The sequence below is a fragment of the Pan paniscus genome, chromosome 12 (assembly GCF_029289425.2).
Source record: "Pan paniscus chromosome 12, NHGRI_mPanPan1-v2.0_pri, whole genome shotgun sequence".
NCBI lineage: Eukaryota > Metazoa > Chordata > Mammalia > Primates > Hominidae > Pan > Pan paniscus.
Window position 1 is genome coordinate 105,263,554 of NC_073261.2, and position 25,372 is coordinate 105,288,925.

Genomic DNA, 25,372 nt, shown 5'->3' on the forward strand with positions numbered 1-25,372 from the left:
ACCTTGAGCTTGTACTTCCAAAGTAGGGTGTTATTGCTTTAATTCTTGCCACAAACACTACCTTTCAAAAGGACCTGGGCTACCATACATGTGGCTTTGCCAAGAGTGAAGATCAACTAAGTCGGCAGAGGGCTCTATCAGAGGCAGATGGGTCCTTTGGTGATCCTGGGGGACAGAACTTCTCTATGACTAATCTCCATGCCACACCACCCCCTTTTGCCTGGCACAGGCTTAGCATATGGTAGAGATTCCATAAGAAGCTGAAATATGTTGCATTAAACTGAGCATGTTAGAACCAGAAATAAACCTGAGCCCTTTCCCCAAAAAGGTTTTCTAATCAGGAGAATGAGCTATGAGCTTCTGCTAGCACTGCCCTTTGGAGTAACTGCATTTTCAAGAACCCTGTAAAGGATCATGCACCGTATACTCACCCTTCAATCTTTTACAACTTTTGAAACTCTTTCACAGGCTATAGTTTATCAGATTCTCATAAAAAGTCTCCAAAACAAACAAAGTAGATAGCATTTTACTTAAATTGACATTTAACACCCAGGGAAACCAAGACTTGCAGAGGTGACATGATTTTCCCAAGCTCATACAAAGTCCAGGCCCTTTACTGTGGTGTTATCATACTAAAACAGGTAGAGGTCCCAGGCACCAGTTCACGTGCTCTTACATACTAATTGCACAGACAAGAGAGACCATTCATACTGCCTGGCATATGCCTTTTGTCCAAAGACCATAGTTGTATTCATGTCCTCAAATGAACAAAGGGAACACGGTGATCCCTCTGGAACACAGTGAGCACAAGCCTCTCTTTGTTCTTCTCTGCATTGCTAAGTTCATCTCAGTCCTCAAAGAGCAGCCAGGCTTCCCAGCATGGTCTCTGGTCCTGGTCTTCCAAGGAGCAGCATTGGCAAGGGAGATAGATCACAGGAAAAGAAACACATTAGAACTTCCATTCCCCAAACCGGGCACTTTGGACTCCAGCAAGCACTGGGTGATGCCACTGTTTCTGTCCCACTGACCTTCCATTGCAAGTGTGGGGTACACATGCAGAAGGAGGCATTGGTCTCCCTCAAACCCCATGCTAACCCCTCCCCTTCTTCTCCAAGGTCCGACAGCACTCACAGTTTCAGCACACAGCTTGGTGTTGATCATATAACTCCTAAAATTGTTTTTCCTAGTTCTTATTCCACAAGCATTAACCTCTTACTAGTTGCCAGATATTAAGGATATAATAAATAAGGCATCATGCTTGCCTTCAAAGAGGTCACAGTCTAGAGGGAAGACAGACACCTAAGTAGACAATTATAAGACCGTGGGAGGACAATAGAGGCAATAACATCTACTCAGAAGAGAGTAAGTAACTCTCCCTGGAGTTGGGAGAGACTTCACAGAGGAGGTGGCGTCTGAGTTGGAACCAGTGGATGAACAGGAGTTTGCCGCAGTTGACAGAGTGTCAGAGGACAGAGCTTGTACCAGTGCACATTAGGAAGAACCAGAACCATGGAGGCAGCCAGAAACTCAGACACTAGAATAAGGTGTGAGGGGAACAGTAGGGGACAGGCTGAGGCCAACTCATGAAGGGTGTTAAATGCCAAATTGAGGAGAAAGTCTTTCCATGTCCTCAGAAACAGGGCTGGTGTCCTTTACAGTTCTATCCCTCCCAGACCTAGCCCAAGGCTGATAACCTAGGAGTGGTCCTCTCCCCACCACACACACTTGGAGCTGAACCACTTGAACCCCTCAAAGAAGAACTAAGTGCCTCGGAAGACTCTGGATGGAAAATCCAGCTTCATCTCCAAGGCTCCTTCCTGGTAGGAACTGTCCCTGTGAAAATGAGACCTGGAGGCAGGATGGAAAAGCTCCCTCTTGTCCTGCTGCTGTGGCTTCCCAGGATCATATAAGCCCAAGTTGCCTGTCATCAGCCACCAAAGCCATTTTTTATTCCAAATAAAGAAAAGGACCAGCTGTCTGTCTGCCTTAACTTCCTGCCTGACCCAGGAGAAAGGAAAGAAAAAGACAGACAGACAATTAAAGACAGAGCTTTATGAGCAAATATAGAGAGATACAAAATGGAATTGGGCCATGAGACATGGAAACAAACAGCAAGAAATAGAGTGAGACAAAAAGACACAGGGCCAGCCCAGAGAAAGAAGCAAAATACTTTTTAAAAAGAAAGCTGAAGAGTTCAAATAAAACTGGGGGAGTTATAACCATTTAAAGTGATGAATAAATTCGGGACTGAAAGAAACAAGATGAGAAGATTATCCTCTTCCAACAGTTTGGCCACCAAACAGAAAAAGAAAAGAAACAAGGAAATTCCCTGAGTAATGCCATGCTGGCCAATGCTGGAGACTCTCTCCATCCAGCATTTTCCTGAGGCCAGAAGCAATGTTGGGCTCTGGAGCCAACTGTTTGCCAAATGCTAAGTCCTGAAATATCACCTCCACCTCCTGCATTCAAAAGTTCCTCCCCCAGGAAGGCAACTAGGGCTGGATTCTCCTTTTACTGGGGATACAGAGGAAAAGCACTAGTGTTTTACAGTGGCTCTAATTACCTTGGAAGTACTCAGAAGAAGGTGCACACTTGCATTTTTTTTTTTTTTTTTTTTTTTTACTGTCTTTCATAAATCTTAGTCTGGCTCACTAGCATGACTGGTTCCAACTTCTTCAGCACAAGCTCTTCTCAATTTTCCTTCTTCGGAAGCCTGTGCTCTTTACTGGCCTCCTGTCGGGGGCTCCTGCCTGCACATTCTCTGCCTGAGCCTGCTTGCTGCACGGCTCAGTGCCAAGCTCTCTGTCACCTCCCTGTCTGCATCAGGGGCCCCCTCATTTCAGTGGCTCCTGGGATGCTCCAGTGGCAAAACCCCAGGAGATACTCAACTCCTGCTGTTCTTCCCGGAAGGAACTTTAACAGATACAATGATCAGAAAAAAGCAAAACAGACACAGGAAGGCAGAAAAGGCAGATGAAACTTCTATAACTTTTATCACCAAACATGTTGCCTCCTCTATGTGGTAGACACATTTACATGCATTGTCTTTTGTTGATTCAGTGCAATTCTAAAATAATCTGCTCCACTTGGAGCACAGACGCAAACCCAGAGACGTTAAAAGGGCCTCTGAATCTAAAAACAGCTGTCAAAGAGCCCATAGGTTGTACTCTAAATAAGAAGTATCCAGCACTTTGGGAGGCCGAGGCGGGTGGATCACGAGGTCAGGAGATCGAGACCATCCTGGCTAACACGGTGAAACCCCGTCTCTACTAAAAATACAAAAAATTAGCTAGGCGTGGTGGCGGGCGCCTGCAGTCCCAGCTACTCGGGAGGCTGAGGCAGGAGAATGGTGTGAACCCGGGAGGCGGAGCTTGCAGTGAGCCGAGATCGTGCCACTGCACTCCAGACTGGGCGACAGAGCGAGACTCCATCTCAAAAAAAAAAAGAAGAGGTAGTACCACCTTCATGTCCTTCCCTGTGACCTAAAATCAAGTTTAAAAATAAAGATGCCTAGGATGTTTTTCCTGATCCCAGGGCTAGTTAGTAATTTTAAGTCCACAGACAATGGGTATCACTAAAAGGAGCAGCATTGAGAAGGAGGAGCCAACAGGAATAGTTTAGGATAAGAGTTAACTGGCACCGTTTCATGCTGGAAGGTGTCACTATATTATAGCCCTACAAGAAAATAGGTTCTCCTAAAGATTGAGAGAATTTAGAGCTATGGAGGCACCACGTGGAGTAACAGCTTCATTTTACAGATGGGAAAACTGAGGCCCAGGGATGAGACACCCTAGGTAAATGGTGTCCTGGCTGCTGTTTTAGGAAGCAGGGAGGAAGCAATCCATCTTTTCAAAAGAGTTCCAGAAAGTATGTGCAAGTCTAACAAAGAAGACTTCTGTAATCTGAAATATACACTTTTGCAGGCCAGCTCCTTCCCCAAGGACACAAGATAGGCAGTGTGTCCAGGCACCAGGGAGAGGGGGACAAAAATCCAGTTGCACAGAAATTGTACAAAAGGCAGGCAGCTGCGCTTAGTGCAGGAAGCTAGCACAGCCAGTAACAGCAGGTCTGTCTGCCTGAGATCTGGACTCCTATCTCTGGAGACCTAAAGAACTAAAAATCACGTATGGCCAGAGGCAGGGAAATCACCCAGCAAGCCTTGGGCACGCTACTGGATTTGGGCAGCTCCTCTGTTGAATTTTAATGAAGTAATTAAGAGCTAGATGATGGAGATGGGGCTCTGAAGAGCAACACTCACAGACCTAACCTCTTTGATATGTTCCTTCATCAGGAAGCAACTCTATCACTAGATGGCTTCATTAATATTCAGGCCTGCTCTCTAGCTCTTAAAGTGATCTATGCCAAAGTTTGTTAGTCTTTTAAATTACCTGCCGAGGAACCCCCCCACCACCCCCGAAAAAAAGGAAGAACGAATGCATTCTAAAGAAAGGACAATGTCACCGAGGGTGCTAGAAGAGATAAACCCTGCTCGTATTTCCTTTTCAGAAAGTAGTCTGGATAACCAAGAAGAAATAATTATGGGACACCCTCAGTGCAGACTGACGAGGAGAGATGGACTGGGACAGAAAAGATCCAGAGAATGGCAGCCCAACAGAGCGAGCAGCCTGTTTTCACCAGGGATACCTGTCTTTTAGAGTTGGCCTCATGGCAGATACCTTGACCACTGGACAGCCCAGAGGTTAACTCCTTAATCCAGAATAAAGATAAAGAAGCCTAATGCTTGGGCTCCAAATGGCCCAGAGAACTTTGTTCAGAGAACACTAAACTTCTGCCCAAGAGGTAGGTATACCTTTGTCCCCCATGGTCAGGGAACAGAGAAGGGCTGACTCTCCTTTTTGCTCACCTGGTATATTCTCCCTGTTCCCTTTGCTTCCTTGTTCGTCAAGGCCCATATGAAACCTCCTCTCCTGCAGGGAAACTTCCTGTATAATCATGGAGGCTTAGAGGTGGGACCTCAGATTTCAGCCTACCCTATCTTCTCTCCCGCTCCTGTATTATCACTTTAAATAATTCCCAATTAAGAAGATTCAGCTTCTCCATGACTATTACCAAGGACAGGAAGATTACTCTTTCACAAGTTCAGTGTCAGTCATTTCTTGCTGTAAACATGTACTAAAAAGAATTCTGTTTCCCAACTACTTGAATGCATTAAAAATAGCTTTGTGGTGTGCCTATAAGGGAGTAGCATGGGGGAACCTTATGGTGAGAGTCTAGTTCTGTATCTTGACTGTGGTGGTTACATGAAGTCATTCATGGACCCTCCCCCCTTCCCGACACACACACACACACACACACACACACACACACACACACAAGTTCATGCAAACCTGGTGAAACCTAAAAAAGCACTGGGGATTATATCAATGTTAATTATCTGGTATGGATACGGAATCACAGTTATGCCAAGTGTCAAGAATGGAGGAGGCTGGGTGAAGAATGCAGGGGACATTCCCATGCATGTCTTTGCAATTTCCTGCAAATCTATGGTTATTTTAAAATAAGAAGTTAAAACAAAATAGCAGACATCTTTTGAAAGCATGTGTGTGCCATGCACTGTTTAAATACTTTTTAGGTATTAACTCACTTAAACCTGAAAACCACCATAGAAAGTAGGTACTACTATTTTCCCCATTCTACAGATGGAGACACTTACGCACAGAGAGATGAAGTCACTTTCCCAAGATCACACAGCTAGTGGGTGGTGGAGCCAGGATTAGAACCCAAGCTGTCTGATGCCAGAGCGTCCCTGCTTGGCTGGCACTTTGCCTCATGACACTACAGATCTGGCAGGAGGAAGATGAAGTAAACTTCATCACTTATTTAATACACCATATTCATCACTATAATCAATCTGTTAACAACTCATATCTCTACAGAATTCTGTCACTCAGAGGGGTTTCACACACTCCATCTCACTGGAGCCTCACAACAATCCTGTGAGACAAATTTTTATTTTCTGTAATTCCCAGATGAGAACACTGAGGTTCCAGCCCTCGGACACCAAGTCTTAGGCCCCTGCCACCTGACATTCCCAGTCTTCTGCTGCTTTCTTGCAGCTATCAGAAAGTAACCCAGCTATTCCAAAATGACAAGCCTTCATTAATTTTAGTCAGCCTTCCCCTGGAAACAGTAACCTGAAATGCCCACTCCCTTGAGGAGGTGGCTAAAGGAAGAGGATGGAGTGATGTGCATTTAGGCATCAGGACTGGCTGGCTTAATGAGGCAGCAGAAAGCAGGCTCTGGAGTCCCACCCCCTGGAGAAGTCCCAGGGTATCCTCTTACTTTCCAACAGTGCAGTGTCAGGGCAAACAGGCACTCTTACAAGCATGTGCCCCGAGGCCCCCAGTAATTCTAAATAGAATCAGCTTGTACAATTCATTGCCTACCTCTCTGCCTCATCCAAATCACAGAGGAAAAGAAGTGACAGAAGCAAATGAGCAAGCTTTGCACTAATACAGGAGGATTTAGGGAACCTCTACAGGGGGAGTGGGGTGGAAGGGTAGGGGAGCACACAGAACTTTCTACCAGAAAATAGTGACAGTCTAACATAGTGTTTGATACTCTATCATCAGTGAGTCATTTATTTGCCAAGAGAAGATTTTTTCAACTCTGGGAATCTCCTTTAAAAACACAACTGTCTCTGAGAAGGTTTATTTCTCACATTCTTATGGAATAAGGTAAATAAAGATCAGCTGACAGCCAGCCTTTGCTGGGATGAAACATCACAGTGGGGTCTGCTGTCTTCTGAGGGAAGTCGGGAAGGGAGTACAGAAAAAGGAAGGAGGCAGACATTTAATGGCATGATCAAGAGTTGTTTCTAGACAGGAAATTGCTATGATCTGAATATTTGTATTCTCCACCTCCAAAATTCCTATGAGGAAACCTAATCCCAAGTGTGATGGAATTAGAAGGTGGGGTCTTTGAGAGGCGATTAGGTCCTGAGGTTGGTGTCCTCATGTATGGGATAAGTAACCCTTAGAAGAGATAAAAGAGAGTTTATTTTCTCCCTGTTTCTCTCTGCTCTCCACCATGTAAGGGAAGAGCCAGAGAAAAGTCCTCTGCAAACCGGGAAGAGGGCCCTCACCAGAACCTGACCATACTAGTGCCCTGATCTCAAACTTTCCAATCTCCGAACTGTGAGAAATACATTTCTGTTGTTTAAGCCACCTAGTCCATGTTATTCTGTTTTTCTGTTAGAGCAGTCTGGACAAATTGAGCCAGAAAATGATATATTTCTAGGCATATTCTGTAGCAACCCTCAGAGAGCAAAAGCTACAACGATGTTCATGGGTTCGGGACATTTCTAAAAGTTCTCCGGGCATTGGCCTTCCCCTGGAAGGACTAGGCCTGCCCTTTTCACAGACTCTTCTCTGATTTGCATCTTGGATGCTCCTACAGAAAGCCCTAATTTGGGAAATCAAGCCTCTTCAGCCTGGCTATGTTTCACTTCATTTCAATAAGATTTAACATACATTTATCATTTACATACTCAGAGTAGGGCACCAGGTTGGGTGTTGGGAGCACAAAAGGGGATAAGCCATGCCCAGCCGGGGCTCTCTATAGTCTCCTCTTGAGGAAAAGGTAATCTCAGCCATCCTGGTCCAGAAAAGTCTGGGTCCCTCTCCAAGGGACTTACATCGGCCAGCCTGGAGCCATCAGATTCTCCTGCTGATCCCTTCTCTAGTAGAGAGTCCGTGTGTCAGTGCATTCATCAGCTATTGCTTCAAAATAATGAGGCATGGCAAACAATCCCCAGATCTCATTGGGCTTACAACAATAAACATTCATTTTTCTCCCTCACGGATCTGCAGATAGGCTAGGATTTAGCTGATCTCAACTGGGCTCAGCAAGGCTTGGATCTGAACTAAGAATTGAGTTCAGGTGTGCTCCATATGTCTCCTCATTCCATGGACCAGAAATCAGCCAAGGCATGTTTTTCGTATGGCAGACGCAGAAATGCAAGAGGCCAAGCCAAATAACCAAAGCATATTGAAAGCCTCTGCTTATATCATGTATCCTAACATCCATGGTTAAAGCCATGACCGCCATCAACAGGATATATATTCCTGTTCCAGTGGGAGGTATTCCAAAGTCACATGAAAAGCCCATGAATATATCATTCTACTACAGGAAAGGAGAAATGAGTTAAGATCAATAATCCATCTACCAGTCGGTAATAACTAACTTACTGTTTGAGACAAGTTCCTAAAACCTCAGATGCCCTTGACAGAGCAGAGCCTCTGAGGCCCAAGACATGAGACAGAATCATCAGCCAATCAGTTCCACTTCCCTTCCATTGTGGCCTAGCACAACAATGGCCCATTGTAACCAGGAAGCAGCTGTGGACACAAAGGGAAACATCCTTCATTGTGTCTTCCTGGCTTTGTTCCAGGCCCCAGTAGAATACAAACCAGAAGCTCAGGCAGCCTTTGCGCTGGACTAAGGTGAATCATCTTTGTAGCAACTCTGGCCACCAGAGACGGTAGGATAATAACGTCAAATATCACGGGGCCAGACCTTCCTATGGGCTCTCCTCCACTATCCTTAGAGGCTGTGGTTTCTCAGCCCCAAGGAGCAGCCAGAGTCATCTAATCCTCATGATCAAAGCCTTACATTAATATCTGCCATTTTCTGAAGGGCTTGCCGTGTGCCAGGCACCATGCAAAATATTGTATTTTGATCTACTCCTCTGAAGACCCTGTGAAGGGTCACCCCACTTTGCAGATGAAGTTCAAAGAAGTAAGATCATTTTCTTATGGCTACAGAGCATGAGGCCTTCCAGAGGCAAAGGTATAAAGATGAATGGGACAGAGGTCACGTGGCTGAACACCAGCTCTTCTTTTAAACAACATCCAAGTTGTTAATCCCAATTCTGGGGTCTCAGTTTCACCATTTGTTAAGTTGTTGCCATATAAGCTGACAGAGGGTTCAGTGAAAATTGAGGAAGAGAGCTTTGTGCAGAGCTAAGATTTTGGTGCCCCTGGTGAAGCACACACAGGAGCTCTTGACCTATGACTTCAGCTGTTACCTTTATCTCCGATGGCCCATCTTTAGAATATCTCTGAGCTACAGCAAAGCTCAGTGGCAAAAAGTCAAAGGAGGAAAGTCTGTGTCATAAAAAGAGAAATTCTCTCTTGGGTCTGACCGTGAGCTCCTTTCTCCTTAGTGGTGTAGTATGGCTTCCCTGGACCCCTTGCCAACAGGCTGCTCCATAGTAGTCCAGGAGAGAGGGGACGGTCACCCTCTGCTGACAGCACACAGTTACTTGGGTCCACACAACTATGCAGTAGGAGTTGCTCAGTTGTACTGCCATCAAGCAGGGGGAGGGGGCACACACTGCCACTTTCCTCGGCTACACCAGGGTTTCCTGGCCAGCTTGTCCTTACTCCTCAAAGCTTGGGGAGCCGACTCCTCTAGGAATAGGGGGCTTAGAAGACAGGTGATTTTGAGTGATGAGGTCAGATGGAGCCTGAACTCTCTCTCTTCTCCAGTCCTATCAGATTATTCAGAAGGGACTCCACATCCATCATACACAGAGTCTCAGTGTTCCTCAGATAGGGAACCCCCAGGGCTAGCTGGAGCAATAAAGTGGTCCTGAGGCCACTTTCTCTGCCCTCTGGTGCTGAGCCTGCTGGCACCGCTTTTTAAGCCAATGTTGAGGAATGGGGCTGGTTGCTGATGGAAGGAGAAATGACAGGTTTCCTGAAAAGAACCCAAGAGCTCCTCAGTGGGCAAAGGAGAACAAAAGGTGAGCCAGAGCCCAGGTCAGGTCAAGCCTGTGTCCAGAGGAGGGCTCCCTCTTCCCAGCTCTTTCCACACCCTGTGTGCCATTTAGAATGAAAGGCATGGACAAGGGGAAAGAAGGGAGCTATGGTCCCCGCATGAAGGCCTCCTTGGCAAAAGGCTTCAATCACAGTTGTCCAGCACCCATGGAACTGGGGAAGCAATGGGGGGCAGCCGAGGCTGCTATTTAGCTCCTCCGTCCATGTACTTTCTACGATAAAGTGTGATTAAGGCCAGGGAGAGCCCCAGAAGTTCCCTTCTTTAGAAAATCATCATCAGAGGCCTATTTGACTTTGGAAAACAAAACAAAAGAGAAAAAAACGCTTGACCCAAACTTTCTCAAACAGTGAGCCATTCTTTCTGTGAGCACACTGGCTAGAATTCTTAATAAGTTTGAATAGGAAAAGTGCCTTGTCATTCTTTTCCATGCTTTCTGTCTCTTCAGCCCCAGGAAGCCCCCCAGCTGATGAAGAGCCTGCCTGGAGCTCACACAGCATCTCCTGCCCTCCACAGTGTAGTTCATGCCACACTGTATTGGTATCATCCTTCCCTCCACCTTCTCAAAGAAAGAAAATTTTCAGCTTTTGTACATTCTGGCTAATAGGAGGGACATTTTCAAAGTCCATTAAAAAATAAAGTTCCATTTTACCTAGAAGCCTTCTCTGATCCTCCTGTGTCCTCATTCTACACACTGGAATGCCACAGAGATTTCCTCTTCTTTGAGTGTTGGGGCTCAAAGCTCATGTGTCTTAGGAGATATGAAGGCCAGCACTGGGCTTAAGTTCAGTCCTCCTAGGTAGAAGGTTCAGCAACTCAAATGCAGGGGCCATAGGGGACAAGTCTCCATGCCCTAAGCTCTCATGCCTCCAACAGAGCAGGCTGAAGGTATATGTTGAGTCAGCCTTTACTCACTGATGCATGGCTGGGGGCAGAACTGTGCCTAGGTGGCACGCCACCTCCCTAAGTCACTATAAGTTTGAGCACCAAGGTCAGGATCACTAGCACTGCCTCCTGTCCTGTCTCCTTCTCTGAATCAGAGCAACCCACATTCTCTAGAAAATGCTCCAGTCCTGTCTTTCCCATCTCTTTGCAGATGGCTCCAGAGGAAAGCTGTAAGTGGCCACTATGCAGGGAGGGCAGAAAGGAGGAAGAGTGTTCAAGGCAGAGTCAAACCCTGGTCTACAGGGAAGGAAACTGCAGGCCTGGGAAAACAGTGAGCTCAGTACAGACTATAAGACACAGCAGCTCCCACTCTATCATCGCCCACCTCCACACCTTCTCAGCCATCCGCACCTCCCAGACCACATTGTACTTCATATCTGGAGTGGCTGAGCCCATTGCAATCTCTCTGGAAGGCATTAAGGCCTAGAGGGAACTGGAGGGACTGAGGAGCAAGAAGTTCCTCGTAGGAGTCTCTAACTAACATGTTCAAGAACTTAATGCCAGAAACTCAGAAAAGTCCAGACTCTTGCACACACAAGGCTTCCTCCTGTTGGACTGTATCCATCAGCAGGTGTTCTCCATCATCTAGGTGAAACAGATGGAGCAGCTTGAGCCATAGTGAGCCTCCACAAAGTGCCCACTTAGTATGGGAGGCAAGACTCACACAGAAGTAAGCTAAGGATCCATCATGCTGTGGATGGATAGATTGCACAGGTGACACAGACATTCAGAGCAGCAGGAATTCACATGAAGAAGAGAGATCACTTGTGATTGTAGACCCCTAAAGGTGGTAAGGTTTTAACAGGCTCCCAAATGAGAAACACATCAATTTAAATGGGGAAAAAGGTCAGATAAATTTTCAATGTTAAAGGTCATGTAAATGTGGGCCTGATGATAAGATATGCAAACTGTACATTTTAAGCAATGGCGGAATGGGACATTCAATGCCACTGTATGAAATGATTCTTTCTTCTTAGGCTCCATATTAGTTTAAAATAAAATAAAACCATTTCCCGCTTGATTACAGTTAGAATCAGAGAAGGATTTTCAGTCTGACCCTCAGTAGTGTTTAAAACAGTGGAAAAGAACAGATAAGGCATTGAATAAAATAAATGTTTCCAGTCTCAATCCAGTTACTGCTGAATGCAGCAGCGGATTGGAAAGGTAGGTCGCCTCTGGCATTCTCAGCCATAAGAAATTTAACGATGGATGAAAATGGATAAAATCAAGATGCTGTGATAGAATGGGAGGCTTCAATATCTCAGAAAATTAGGATCCTTGTAACCAATTTTACAATGGCTGGATTATAGCTAAATAGGATTTTAAGTCTATTGTAAATGAAAGGAAATCTAACTTAACTGGGCCACATCATTTTCACTGAAATGTGATAAATGCTAATTTCCTTTCCGGGCAACAGTGACTTGGCTTGTGATAGCTGTTTGCGAGGTGCTCAAGTCTGACCAATCCCAAATTGGCCTTTTCCAGGCCTAAGGCTGAGCCTTGAAATCCACGTTTTTAGGATGGGGAGGGCATTAAGGGAATCAGTCAAAATTTCCCCTATTTTGCTCCAGGGCCTCACCACTGGGTGCCCAAGGACATTCAACTACTTTTTAGAACCACCTCTCTCTACCCACTTTAGTGTGACCAGAGCAGCAATATAGTCTCCCAAGCACCCGATTTTAAGATCTCTCCCTCTATACTTCTTTATTGTGACTGTTTCTGTTCCAAGCAAAGTATAAACAACCAAAGGCAAAGGTTTCATATACACAAAAGCCAAGAGACACAAAAGGATAGGCCAGCATGACAGACAGTGAGCAGTGAGCATGGTTGGTGCACAAGACACCAGATGGAAAACAATGTATTTCTATATCTTACTGAAAAGCCCCCAAGCTTTCCAATTCTGGGGTAATTCTTTTCTTTAATATGCAAATAAAATAATTGGCATCCCTCTTTCATTTCCCTATGATACCACTTCCTTGGGAAAGCAAACATGTTGTGATTGCTGCTAGTCTCCAAGGCAACTGTTGACACAAGATTGTAGTAATTAACCAGCCTTCCTGAACACTTGAGGATACAGATGTCCCAGTGCCTGCTGCGAGGACCTGCCTTTTGATTCTCTCTTTTGTATGCCAAGCTCTCCCCATGCTTGGTGGCACTCACCATATCTAGCCCAATGGAAAATCCCTCTGGATGTGACAGAGATTGCCTCGTATGTGGACCAGAGTGTTGCCCCGTATTCTCTCTCTGCATTTCCATGGGGAACTATGAGTCATCTTCCCCTGGTGAATTTTTCAGTGGGAAGGAAGGTAGAAGGACAGTTTCAAATCCTCTTCACTGCTTTTATTCCTGCCTCTATCCTATCTGGGAAGGGTATCTTTCAGCATAGTGAAAGATGAAAATTATGCTTAGTGTGGCATTTAGTATAATAAGCGAAATTTTACAGACTTCAAAGAGCTCTAAGCCTGGATGGCGTGGCTCTATTCCTGCCCTTCCAAGAAGCAGGTAGTATATTGTTTCCTTGTCCCAGAGCCCGCTAAAAGCCAGGATGCTTGCACCATAGACAATGGGTGTAAAAAGAATGAAAGAAAGAACTCCTGGAAGTCCATTCAGGGATAGCTCTCTGTGAACCAAAAGGCAATTTTGATGAGAAAAATAAATGCATTTTTATGCAATCCTATGGAATCTCTGATATATATATCAGTCCAAGGCATGCATGGGAATTACCACCTGTCAACTGGAATCTAACAGCCTTCCTGAAGGGGAGTTAGATGTGTCACTCCCATACCCTCACATTTAGAGAAACCTTATGTCTCCACTCCTGGATTTTCTTAATCCCTCACCTTCCTCCAGCTCACTCTCCAGCTCCCAGTCTCAACCATGCAGCCCTCACCCACTGCTCTCCTGATGCACTCCCACTTGCTCATTCATTTGGCTTCACCCCACTGGCCTCTGTGCTGTTCCTCAAAGAGCCAAGCAAGCTCCTCCCTGTCAAAGGGCCTGTCCAGTCACTTGCTTTTTCCACCCAGAATGCCCTTTTCCCAGGTTGCTTCACATCCTGCTTCTTTTTGTTAACGTTTCCGCCTAATTGTCACCTTCTCAGATAGGCCTTCCTTATTTAAAAGATCATCTCACCCTATTCTTTTATCTTGATTTTGTTTTCTTTATAGCACCTTGACCTGGGAAAACCGAAGTACTATGTGTGTGCACATAAATATATTGTGTAAGCGTATGTTAACTGTCCACAGAACCCAATCAGCATGAAAGCTGCAGGACAGCAGGGTCTTTGTCTGCTTTGCTCACTCCTATTTCCTCCAAATCTAGGGAAGTGTTTGGCATATTATAGGGTATTCAATAAGTAAATGACACAAACATTTTATATGATTTTAATGTAGGAGTTCATCTTTTTTTCCACCAAATAGGTAAGCCAGTGTCCCCATTATTGACTACAAAATACTTCATCACTTACCTATTAATTGTGTGGTGCTGTCTTTATCATAGACCAAGTTCCCATATTTACAAGCATTGGTTTATGAGTCTTCTATTCTGTTTCTCTTTCTCTTTGCTCCACTTTTTGAAGCTGACTTATTTATAAACCTAACATAAGTTTTTGGAAGTCTGTCAAAATCGTCAAAGAATCTAAATTGAATACTGATTGAGGACTCATGGATTAATTTGGGGAGATTTGACTTATATCTAATGTCAAGTCATTCCCATCCCTGAACATGACTCTCTCCATTTATCCAGATTTTTTACGTCCCTTAATATTGTTTTAAATATATTCTCTAAAGGACTTCTGCAATTCTTCATTAGGTTAATTTCTGGGTGTTTTGTATATTTATGCCCATTATCAGTATCTTATTTTCTAGTGTTATTTTCCAGTTGACTATTGCAGAGGAAGGTTATTGATTTCTGTAAATTGTTCTCATATCTAGGAACACCGTGGATCTGTCTTATTAGTTCTAATTGTTCATCTGATAATTTCAAAGGGTTTTCTACATAACATATTATACCATGTACATACGTTGGCAGTTTACTTTCTTCCCTTTTGATTTTTAGTCATATTTATATTTCCAGTGTTAATTGTAAGCTGCCTTTTCAAAATCCAGTATCTTAAGAATTACTGTGGGCCTTTCTGTGGGTTACAACTGGTGTGTGCAGTTTTCAAAAGCTCCCAGTGTGATTCTGATGCATTGTCTCACCCCTACCCCACATGAAGAGCTATGGCTCTATCTAGCAGTAGTGTGGGCTCCACACTGGAAGACAAAGAAATGGTGTAAGGCACAGACTTTGCCCTTGAATCACTTACCGTCTCAGTGGGGAAACAAAACTTGTACTGGACACCACCAGAATATTAAGTACTAAATTTTCTGGAAAATTTTACACATGAAAGAACATTAAAACAAACACTGTAGGAGACAATAAGAAACGAAGAATAGCTTGGTCGTGTGTAAAGGATTCACTGTGACTATTAGACTTGATTTTTAAAAGGAAAATAAATAACATGGAATTCTGTCTTGCTTCTTTGGGAAGAAGGTTTGAGCTGGCGATCCCCTCCACTGCCCATCAGTTTGTTTTGTAGTTAAGTATCCACTAGGGAAAAAATGAACCACATTAACAGAGGAAGTTAAAATGGTGGAGGGGCTTCTAATTAAAGTCATTTACTTAAAATTAAATGGCTCTGACACAATTGTCCAACCTGAAGTACACGACTCAATCTGTTGCACATGAGTTTGCACATGTATGTGCATATGTGTGTGTATTTAACTTTTAAAATGATGTTATAATGAACCACCATATTTGCGCTCCACAGGCTGGCCATGGGAACACTGTCCCATGCAGAAGTTTTTAATAAGCTAGTGGTTCTTTTCCAGTGCTTTAGGAAATTTTTATAGAAACATGCACTAAGTCTGGAAGTAGAGACTTAAAAAAAAAACTGGCCGGGTGCGGTGACTCACGCCTATAATCCCAGCACTTTGGGAGGCCGAGTCGGGCTGATCACAAGGTCATGAGATCAAGACCATCCTGGCTAACACGGTGAAACCTCGTTTCTACTAAAAATACAAAAAATTAACTGGGCATGGTGGCATGCGCCTGTAGGCCCAGCTAGTTGGGAGGCTGAGGCAGGGGAACTGCCTGAACCCCGGGAGGCAGAGGTTGCAGTGAGCCGAGATCGCGCCACTGCACTCCAGCCTGGGTGACAGAGCGTGACTCCATCTCAAAACAAACAAACAAATAAAAAACAGCTCACCCAAATCCCCACAGCAAATATATGAGATTCTAGGATTCACATATTTGTTTTAGACTCATTGCTGGTTCCATGTTTCTCTCTTTTTTTTTTTTCTCCTTTCAACAGTATATCCCCTGGCTTAAAACCATATTGGAGCAAGGCAGGGGAAAATATTCATTTCTAGCATCTACTACGTGGTTTTCAAATGTGTGCGCCCCTGACTGCCAGCATCAGCATCATCAGAGAACTTGTTAAAATTAAAAAGCTTAAGCTCAACCTCAGACATACTGAATCAGAAACTCTGGGGACACAGCCCAATAATCTATATTTTAATTAGCCTTCCATTGATTCTGATACTGGCTGAAGTGTGAGAACCACTCTCCTAATAGGTGACAAGCATGCCAGTCCTGCAAGAATCATAAGGCCAGTCCCGAAAATGAGAGTGGGGAGGGCTTAAAGGATGGACTGAGGTTGGGTTAAATGTTTTGGTCATCTTTTAACATTTTGGAAAATTTTCAATTCATCATGTGACTTTCAACAATTATACTGCAAACAACTCCTCAGAGAGCCATCCAGCCATGTTGAAATGTCAACTTTTATTTGAGGCTGTTGGTGTGAATTGGGTTTATTTTCATTGAGAATACTTTAACCCACATTTCTCGAATTGCAGAAGGGCACCCAAGTGCCCCATGGTTAATAGATAGAAACCTGATAATCTGGATCAGCAGTTTTCAAACTTATCAGACCTAACTGTCGTTTACAATCGTAAAACGAAATTCAGTATAACTTTCCTATGCACAATTTTAAAATAGTAAAATATCCTAATGATAATATAAAAGAAAACAGAAATAATGTAATTTATAATAAAATAACATGTATTTTAGTAAGTTAATGCCTACTCAAGAACACATAAAGCAGTTAGATGGCTTCCCCTGAAAGAAACCTCTACAAATACAGGCATACTGCATTTATTATCAGTAGCACTGCTCTCGGTGATGGAATGTTCCAAAATGGTGAACAACACTTGCTAAAATTTCAAACAAAACAGAACAGAATTTTCTCTCAATTTACATAATGCTCACATTCCTGGAAAATTCAGTGTCTAGTAAAATAGTGCAAAATAAACTTTGTGTTTATATGTAGACTGGAGTTTGTTTCTAGGCTCAAATAATTATGGATATGTTTTACATCTACCTGAATATGTGAAGGATTATTTGAAAATCAGGTGAGCCATGGGATTATTCAATGTGCAGGACCGTATCACATACTGCAGGGTATCTAGCATATCTGATTCATGTCCAGCAAATGTCAGTGACCCCCTTCCAATCATTGTGATAACCAAAGTGGCCCCCCTAAATTTCCAAAACACCCTTAAGAAGTAGAAATGTAACCACTGATCTTGACAAAAATCTATCTAAATATTCATTCATTACTTACTCAACAAATTGCACAATTAATTTATTTTCAGCATGGTGCTTCCTAAGTGATGGGACCACAGAGCTTACATTCTATTAGGAGATGATACAGTTTGGATGTCCCCTCCAAATCTCATGTTGAAATGTGTTCCCCAATGTTGGAGATGGGGCCCGGTGGAAGGTGTTTGGGTTGTGGGGGCAGATCCCTCATGAATGTCTTGGTGCTGTCCTCACCAGAGTGAGTGAGTTCTCATGAGATCTGGTTGTTGCAAAGTGCAGCACCTGCCCCTCTCCACTCTCTCTTGCACCTGCCCTGGCCATATGACGTGCCTGCTCTCACTTTGCCTACAGCCATCAGTAAAAGCTTCCTGAGGCCTCCCTAGAAGCAGATGCTACTGCTATGCTTCCTGTACAGCCTGCAGAATCACGACCCAATTAAACCTCTTTTCTTACAAATTACTCAGTCTTGGGTGTCTCTTTATAGCAAAGCAAGAATGGCCTAATACGGGGGACATGGAACATATGAAATAATCAAGTGACCACAAGGTAGTACATAAATAATGCTAGACATAAAAGAAGTATGAAAAGCTATAGGAGCTCATAGGATGAGAACATCACTCCTGTAGGGACTCAGTGAAGGTGCACTTTGATAGGGCATTGAAGGATAAGCAGGATATAAACAGAGACAATGAAGGGCATTCCAGGAAGAGGCTATGGTTGAGAGAAAATATGCTTGAGCCATGGTTGGGAAAGATACAATCAGAATCTCAGCTTTATTGAGCAACAACCCTGTTGTTTCTGATTTTCTATTAAAAGTCCCTGAAGACCCTACAGGCTTCTCTTTTCTTATTACCATTGACAAGGAGCCATCGTAAACCTACCTATCTTCCAGACCCCAGTGATGTACACATCTCAGGTTCTATATACCTCGTGTTCTTCTGCCCCAAAATGGCTTTACAGAACAATCATATGTTTTCAGGTATATTTTGGTGACACATGAGTCTCAAGTACCCCAACGATGTAGGCCTCCCATCCCATCCCAGAGGCCACCTGATCCCTATAGGAAAGGGATACCTAGGGCATTTCTCCACATTTTTTCTATCACTCCCGTTCATTAGAATCCTACATGTCTTATGTGTTACCTGCTCCTTTAAGCCTCTTATGTCTCTAATAGGACATATATCTCCTTCCTCTGAATCTCTATAGCTGCTGCTTCCTCTTCACATTCTGTATTGTGCACTCAGTGATGTGAATTATGTGAATGGCTTACCCCCTCCTCCCCACAGGATATAGGGAGACCAAAAGGAAAGAGCCCATGTGTAATCATGTCTCTCAGGGCTGACTGACACGTTTGTGCTCTCACCCTTGTGAGTTTTAACAAGCAATGTCAGAGCTCTATCATAGACCATGGCAAACCAGCATGAAAGGCTCTGCTTATCATAGGAAGCCAGATGAACTTTTTTTTCTATAAGAGGATGGAGGCAGGAGAGTTTCTGAGCCCAGGGGAATCACAACAAGCGAGATCAGTAGCATGAGTTTGAGAAGCAGAACTCTGTCAATCTATCCACAAGCAAAGTTAGCTTGTCCCTATAAGAAACTGATGCTCAGATACATTGTGCACTTTCCTACCAGCCAAAAGAATTGGCCTGCCGCTGTCTGGTGTTTTCAAGGCAAGCTCTCACTTTCTAAAGAACGAAGGAGCCAAAGAATGAAGAGATACCAGAAGTAGGGATTTAAGGGCTGCTCTGGAAATAGAGATCCAAGAGAACCACTAGGCAGTCAGTGCATTCAGGGAAGTAGCACCTAACTCTGGTTCCTTCTGTAAAAGAAGGGCATTTTTCTGGTCCAATATGGCCACAGATAGGCAGTGAACTAACTTCAAGACTCATTGGTGCAAATATTCTTATTATGAATCTCTGGGATTCCTTCAAATACATTTCTTCAGGACCCCATAGGTTCTATTCCAGTTGAATTGACTGGCCTCTTCCCGCTAAAAGATCTTCCTTACTAGATCAAATTGACCACATTATAAGGTGTCAAGATCGCTAGAGTTAGGCATCTTGTCCCAGTCCTCTCTGTGACCCTCAGTGTCTGACCCTAAGGAAGTGCTCACCAAAATAACTGGGAACTGACAAAGCAAATTTCTCAGTGAAAAAAGAAAAAAAAAAATTTGGGCTAGAGATCCTATAAATCCTTATTGAAAATATATGCAGAAGAGAGTTGTGCTCTTAAATAATCATTATGCATTATTTTTATGGTGTTATGATTTCAATTTCTTCAAATGAGAACATTCCTTTTTATTATAAAAGCATGCTCTTTATTTATGTAAATCCAAAAGATACTGACATATTTAAGGAAGTGAATACAAGTGCCCTGGAATTCCATCCTTCAAAGACAATCAGCACTAACACTTTTTTGCTGTTTCTATGTAGTACTATATTCATACATATTTTTGAATGCCTATACATACATATTCTTAAAATGAGGTCATTCTCTTTATACTATAAAGCTGACTTTCTTAATATAATATATTGTGGGCATGTTTCCATGTAGGTACACAAATAATTACCTTATTTTAGACAGTTTCAAAGAATTTTATCATATAGATGTAACAATTTGTTTACTCTCTATAAACAGGTGTTTAGGTGATTTTCATTTTTTGTTAGCAAAAACATTGCTACAAATAAACACCTTTTGCATAAATCCTTGCACGCTTGAACAGTAATTTCTTTAGGATTTGTTTCTAGAAATAGAATTGCTGAGTAAAAAGTGATGTAAATTTTAAATGTCAGGTCTTGCAAAATTGTTCTCTAAAAACTGTGCAATGTGTATTTTCAAACCAGAAGTTGAAATGCCTGTTTGCTTACACCCTTATCAACAGTGGATATTATCAATCCTTTAAATCTTTAGCAAGACAATAAGTGAAAAGTTATACATTGTTATAAATTACATCTTTGACTATGGAACATTTTTTCAGTTGTTTATTGGCCTTTTTTACTTTGATAAATTATCTTTGCATGTATTTTGGTCATTTTCTCTTGGGTTGTTCATCTTTTCACTATTGACTTGTAGGAATTTTTTATGCTTTTAAAATGTTAACTCATTGTATGGCATATTAACTATATATGGTTCCAGTTTATGCCTTGTGGGTAGTAGATACATGATAAATATTGGTTGACTGAATGAATGAATGTTATAATTTGTCATACAGAAATTCTAGATTTTATGAAGTCAAATTTGTGTTCATTTCCTTTGTGGTTTCTGGCCTTGGTGCCAAGCAAGGAAAAGCTTTTCTACTGAAAAGATTAAGAGGAAATGTTCTTCTCATAATAGGATTTCTGAAAAATTTAATATTTAATCCAGCTGAGCTTTATTAATGTGTAAAATGGATTTCTTGCTAACTCAGGCCAATTCTTCCAAGATCATTGACTAAGAAATCAACATTTTTCCATTGATTAGAAGTGCTAGCTCCATCATATATAAAACTCTAATATAAACTAGGCTCTGTTTGTGAATTTTCTCTTGTCTTTCATTTATCTACCTATTCCTATGTCAGTACCATATTATTGCCACCACATTTACTTCGCAGTATACTGTGATATCTGGTAGGGCATATCCCCCCAAGCTTTTTTCCAAAAATTTTCTGCCCATTATTATTTCAATTTTCCTTCAAGAAGAAAGTAAAGTCAATTTGTCAATATTTTAAACACTTGAAAATGGTATTGAATTAGCACTAAATGTATAGAATATTTTGGCTAAAATCAACATCATCAGAGTAGTTTTCAACTAAGGAAGATACACAGATTTTAAAAAATCAACTCTCCACAAATTTGCATGGCTCTGAATGTATCAATCACTTTTAAGCTAATTACAATAAAGTCTAATTATTACCATTAAATTATTATATCCATTTGACATCAAAGATTGAATGCTAATTATAAAACAAATTAATTCTACATTGACATTTGTTTCCAGTTACTGGATGACAGCTTTGTTCAAATATGACACCTAGTTGAAGACAGGTCCTCTAATAATTAAAATATTTGTGAACTCCCTAACAGATAAAACTTCCCCCAAGAGTGGGCCCATGATGGGAGGTATACTTTCAGGTACAGGTGATTATAATAGCAGTGATGATAGGATTACAGAGTTGTGCATATTTATAGTGGGCACACATGAGTAACATCTGATCAGTTTATTCAGTCTTTCTAGAAAAATGAGGCTTATGGGGAACACTGCCAATATCTAGGGGAACAATGTTGGGGTTTTTGTAGGCTATTATGGTCCAAAGTTAGACCCATCCTGAAGTTCTTTTATTCCTTCCCTGTCTAATGTGCATTAAGATATTAAGCAAATGGGAAAAAAAATCTCCAAAATACAAATTGAATGAAAGTTATTTCTGCTCTAGAAAAACCTACCACATAAAGAGGTGTGCCTTGCATAGTTAAAAATCCTACGGGAGAGACTAGATTTGAGTACCAGAATTAAGAGACCTGTGGCATTCCTCACTTTAAGATTATCCTAAAGTATTCAACCCTCTCCCCCTTGCCTATCTTATATCTGTAATGAAAGGAAATTCAACAGGGAAGGAGGTCCCAGAGAGATTTTGCAAGTAGGGGCACAGACATGCAAAGTTTTAGCAGTAAAAATAAACAAGGCAAATATGTAATCAGTGGCTTCCAGTTGGGAAGTAATGAAAGATAAAAATTGATATACAGGATAATGTATAATCACAGATAGACGTGAATCTCAGTCAAATAACAAAGGAGAAAACAGTCCCTCAAGCAAAGAAATGAAGAGTCTCCATATGGAGCTCCTTGACATGAGACAAGATTCAAATAGAATTAAAATATAAATATTAGGAAACACTATCAAATCTAGATTCAATCATTCTTTCATTTTTTTCAAAAACTGTTTATTGCATAAGAATTCAGCAGTGACCAAATTCCTGCACAGAACTTTCATGAAGAGAGGAGAGAGTCGGAGTAAACAGTATACAAGCAAATATGCAAATATAGTGTTCTGTCATGTCAAGAGCTAGGAAAAAAGGTCAAACAGGATAAGGAAATAGGGAATTGTAAGAAGGTGTTATTTTAGCCTGGTGGCCAAGGATAAGCTCTCAGATGAGACGGACAGACCTAAACAAAATCAGTACATGAGCCACATGAATATCTGAAGGAAGAGCCTTTAAGATAGAGGATATAGGAGAGGCAAGGACTCCCCAAATCAGGAGGGCATAGGGCTTGGTGTAGCTCATGGAAGCAGTAATTGAGTTGAATGGTGGTAAATGAGGCCAGAAAGACAGCTGGGCCAGAGTACAGAAGTCCATATAAGACTTGGTAGGTATCTGGAAGGTAAAAGATCTCTACAATGAGAATTACAAAACACTGCCCAAATAAATCAGAGATGACACAAACAAATGTAAAAACATTCCATGATCATGGATAGGATGAATCGATATTGTTAAAATGGCCATGTTTTCCAAAGGAATTTACAGATGCTATGTGGTTCCTATTAAACGACCAATGACATTATTGATAGAACTAAAACAAACTATTTAAAAATTCATATGGAAGCAAAAAAAGAGCCTGAATAGCCAAAGCAATCCTACGCAAAAAGAACAAAGTGACAGGCATCATGCTACCCAATTTCAAACTATACTACAAGGCTACAGTAACCAAAACAGCATGGTACTGTTACAAAAACACACACATAGACCAGCAGAAAAGAATAGAGAGCCCAGAAACAAAGCTGCACATTTAAAACCATCTGATCTATTCACAATAGCAAAGACTTGGAACCAACTCAAATGTCCAACAATGATAGACTGGATTAAGAAAATGTGGCATATATACACCATGGAATACTATGCAGCCATAAAAATGATGAGTTCATGTCCTTTGTAGGGACATGGATGAAGCTGGAAACCATCACTCTCAGCAAACTATCACAAGGACAAAAAACCAAACACTGCATGTTCTCACTCATAGGTGGGAATTGAAAAATGAGAACACATGGACACAGGAAGGGGAACCTCACACACTGGGGACTGTTGTGGGGTTGGGGGAGGGGGGAGGGATAGCATTAGGAGATATACCCAATGCTAAATGACGAGTTACTGGGTGCAGCACACCAACATGGCACATGTATACATATGTAACAAACCTGCACGTTGTGCACATGTACCCTAAAACTTAAAGTATAATAATAATAATAATAATAAACCATCTGATATTTGACAAAGCTGACAAAAACAAGTGGTGGAGAAAGGACACCCTACTCAAGAAATGGTGGTATGATAACTGGCTAGCCATATGCAGAAGATTAATACTGGTCCCCTTCCTTACACTATACACAAAAATCAGCTCAAGATGGATTAAAGACTTAAATGTGAAACCCAAAACTAGAAAAACCCTGCAAGACAACCTAGGCAATACCATTCTGGACATAAAAGCTGGCAAAGATTTCATGACAAAAGTGCCAAAAGCAATCACAACAAAAAGTACAAATTGACAAATGGAATCTAATTAAACTGAAGAGATTCTGCACAGCAAAAGAAACTATCAACAGAGTAAACAGACAAGCTACAGAATGAAAGAAAAACTTGGTAAACTATGCATCTGACAAACGTCTGATACCCAGCATCTATAAGGAAGTTCAACAAATTTACAAGAAAAAAAAATAAACAACCCCATTAAAAAGTGGGCAAAAGACATAAAGATACACTTTTCAAAAGAAGACATACATGCAGCCAACAAGCATAGGAATAAAAACTCACTATCACTGATCACTAGCGAAATCCAAATCAAACCCACAACAAGATACCATCTCACACCAGTTAGAATGACAATTATTAAAAAGTCAAAAAATAACAGATGCTGACAAGGTTGCAGAGAAAAGGGAACACTTATACATTATTGGTGGGAGTGTAAATTAGTTCAACCATTGTGGAAAGCAGGGTGGGGATTCCTCAAAGAGGTAAAACAGAACTACTATTCAACCCAGCAATCTCATGACTAGGTATACACCCAAAGGAATATAAATCATTCTATTATAAAGACACTTGCATGCATATGTTCATTACAGCACTATTCACAATAGCAAAGACATGGAATCAACCTAAATGTCGATCAGTGGTAGACTGGATAAAGAAAATGTAGTATGTATACACTATGGAATACTATGCAGCCATGAAAAAGAATGAGATCATGTCCTTTGCAGGAACATAGGTGGAGATGGAGGCCATTATTCTTAGCAAACTAGCACAGGAGCAGAAAACCAAATACTGCATGTTTTCACTTATAAGTGGGAGCTAACTGATGACAACACATGGACACAAAGAAGTAAACAACAGACACTGGGGCCTACTTGAGGGTGGAGAGTGGGAGGGAGAAGAGGATAAGAAAAAATAACTATAACTATTGGGTACTAGGCTTAGTACCCAGGTGATGAAATAATCTGCACAAGAAGTCCCCGTGACACTAGTTTACCTACATAACAAACCTGCACATGTACCTCTGAACCTAAAATAAAAGTTTTTAACAAAGAATTTGAATTTGTTCTAAGCATGATGAGAATCCCATGGAGGCTTCTGAGAAAGAGAAAAACATAATCTGATTATGTTTCTTTAAAAAACAAGACTCTGGCTGCTATATGGAGAAGAAGAAGAAGGAAGGCAAGAGTGGAGGAAGGAAGACAAGTTAGAAGTCCAGGCAAGGGGAAAATGCAGCTTGGAGTAAGGAGGTCACAGTACAGGAGGTAAGAAGTAGGATTTGGGATCTATGTTAAGATTACAATTAACAATATTTGCTGATTAACAGGATATTTCCAAGGTTTGGGATGAGCAACTGGGTTAATGGCCTAAATCTCCCATGTCATCCCTCATCTCTCTATGGCTCTTCAAATCCTATTGTCTGACCCCATCTTCTACCCCTTCTCAATTCCCTTACACAGGCCATCTGGAACTTGCAGTCCAGCACCGTCC

The 25,372-nt window shown here is 42.0% G+C and overlaps 1 long non-coding RNA gene across 1 annotated transcript in view; it reads right to left on the minus strand.

Moving 5' to 3' along the window:
- Positions 1 to 510: 510 nt before the first annotated feature.
- Positions 511 to 25,372, minus strand: part of LOC117979095 (uncharacterized) — a 29,292-nt gene continuing 4,430 nt past the window's right edge. Inside the window, exon 2 of the long non-coding RNA XR_004669739.2 lies at positions 511 to 897. This is a non-coding gene — a long non-coding RNA (uncharacterized LOC117979095). The remainder of the gene's footprint in view (positions 898 to 25,372) is intronic.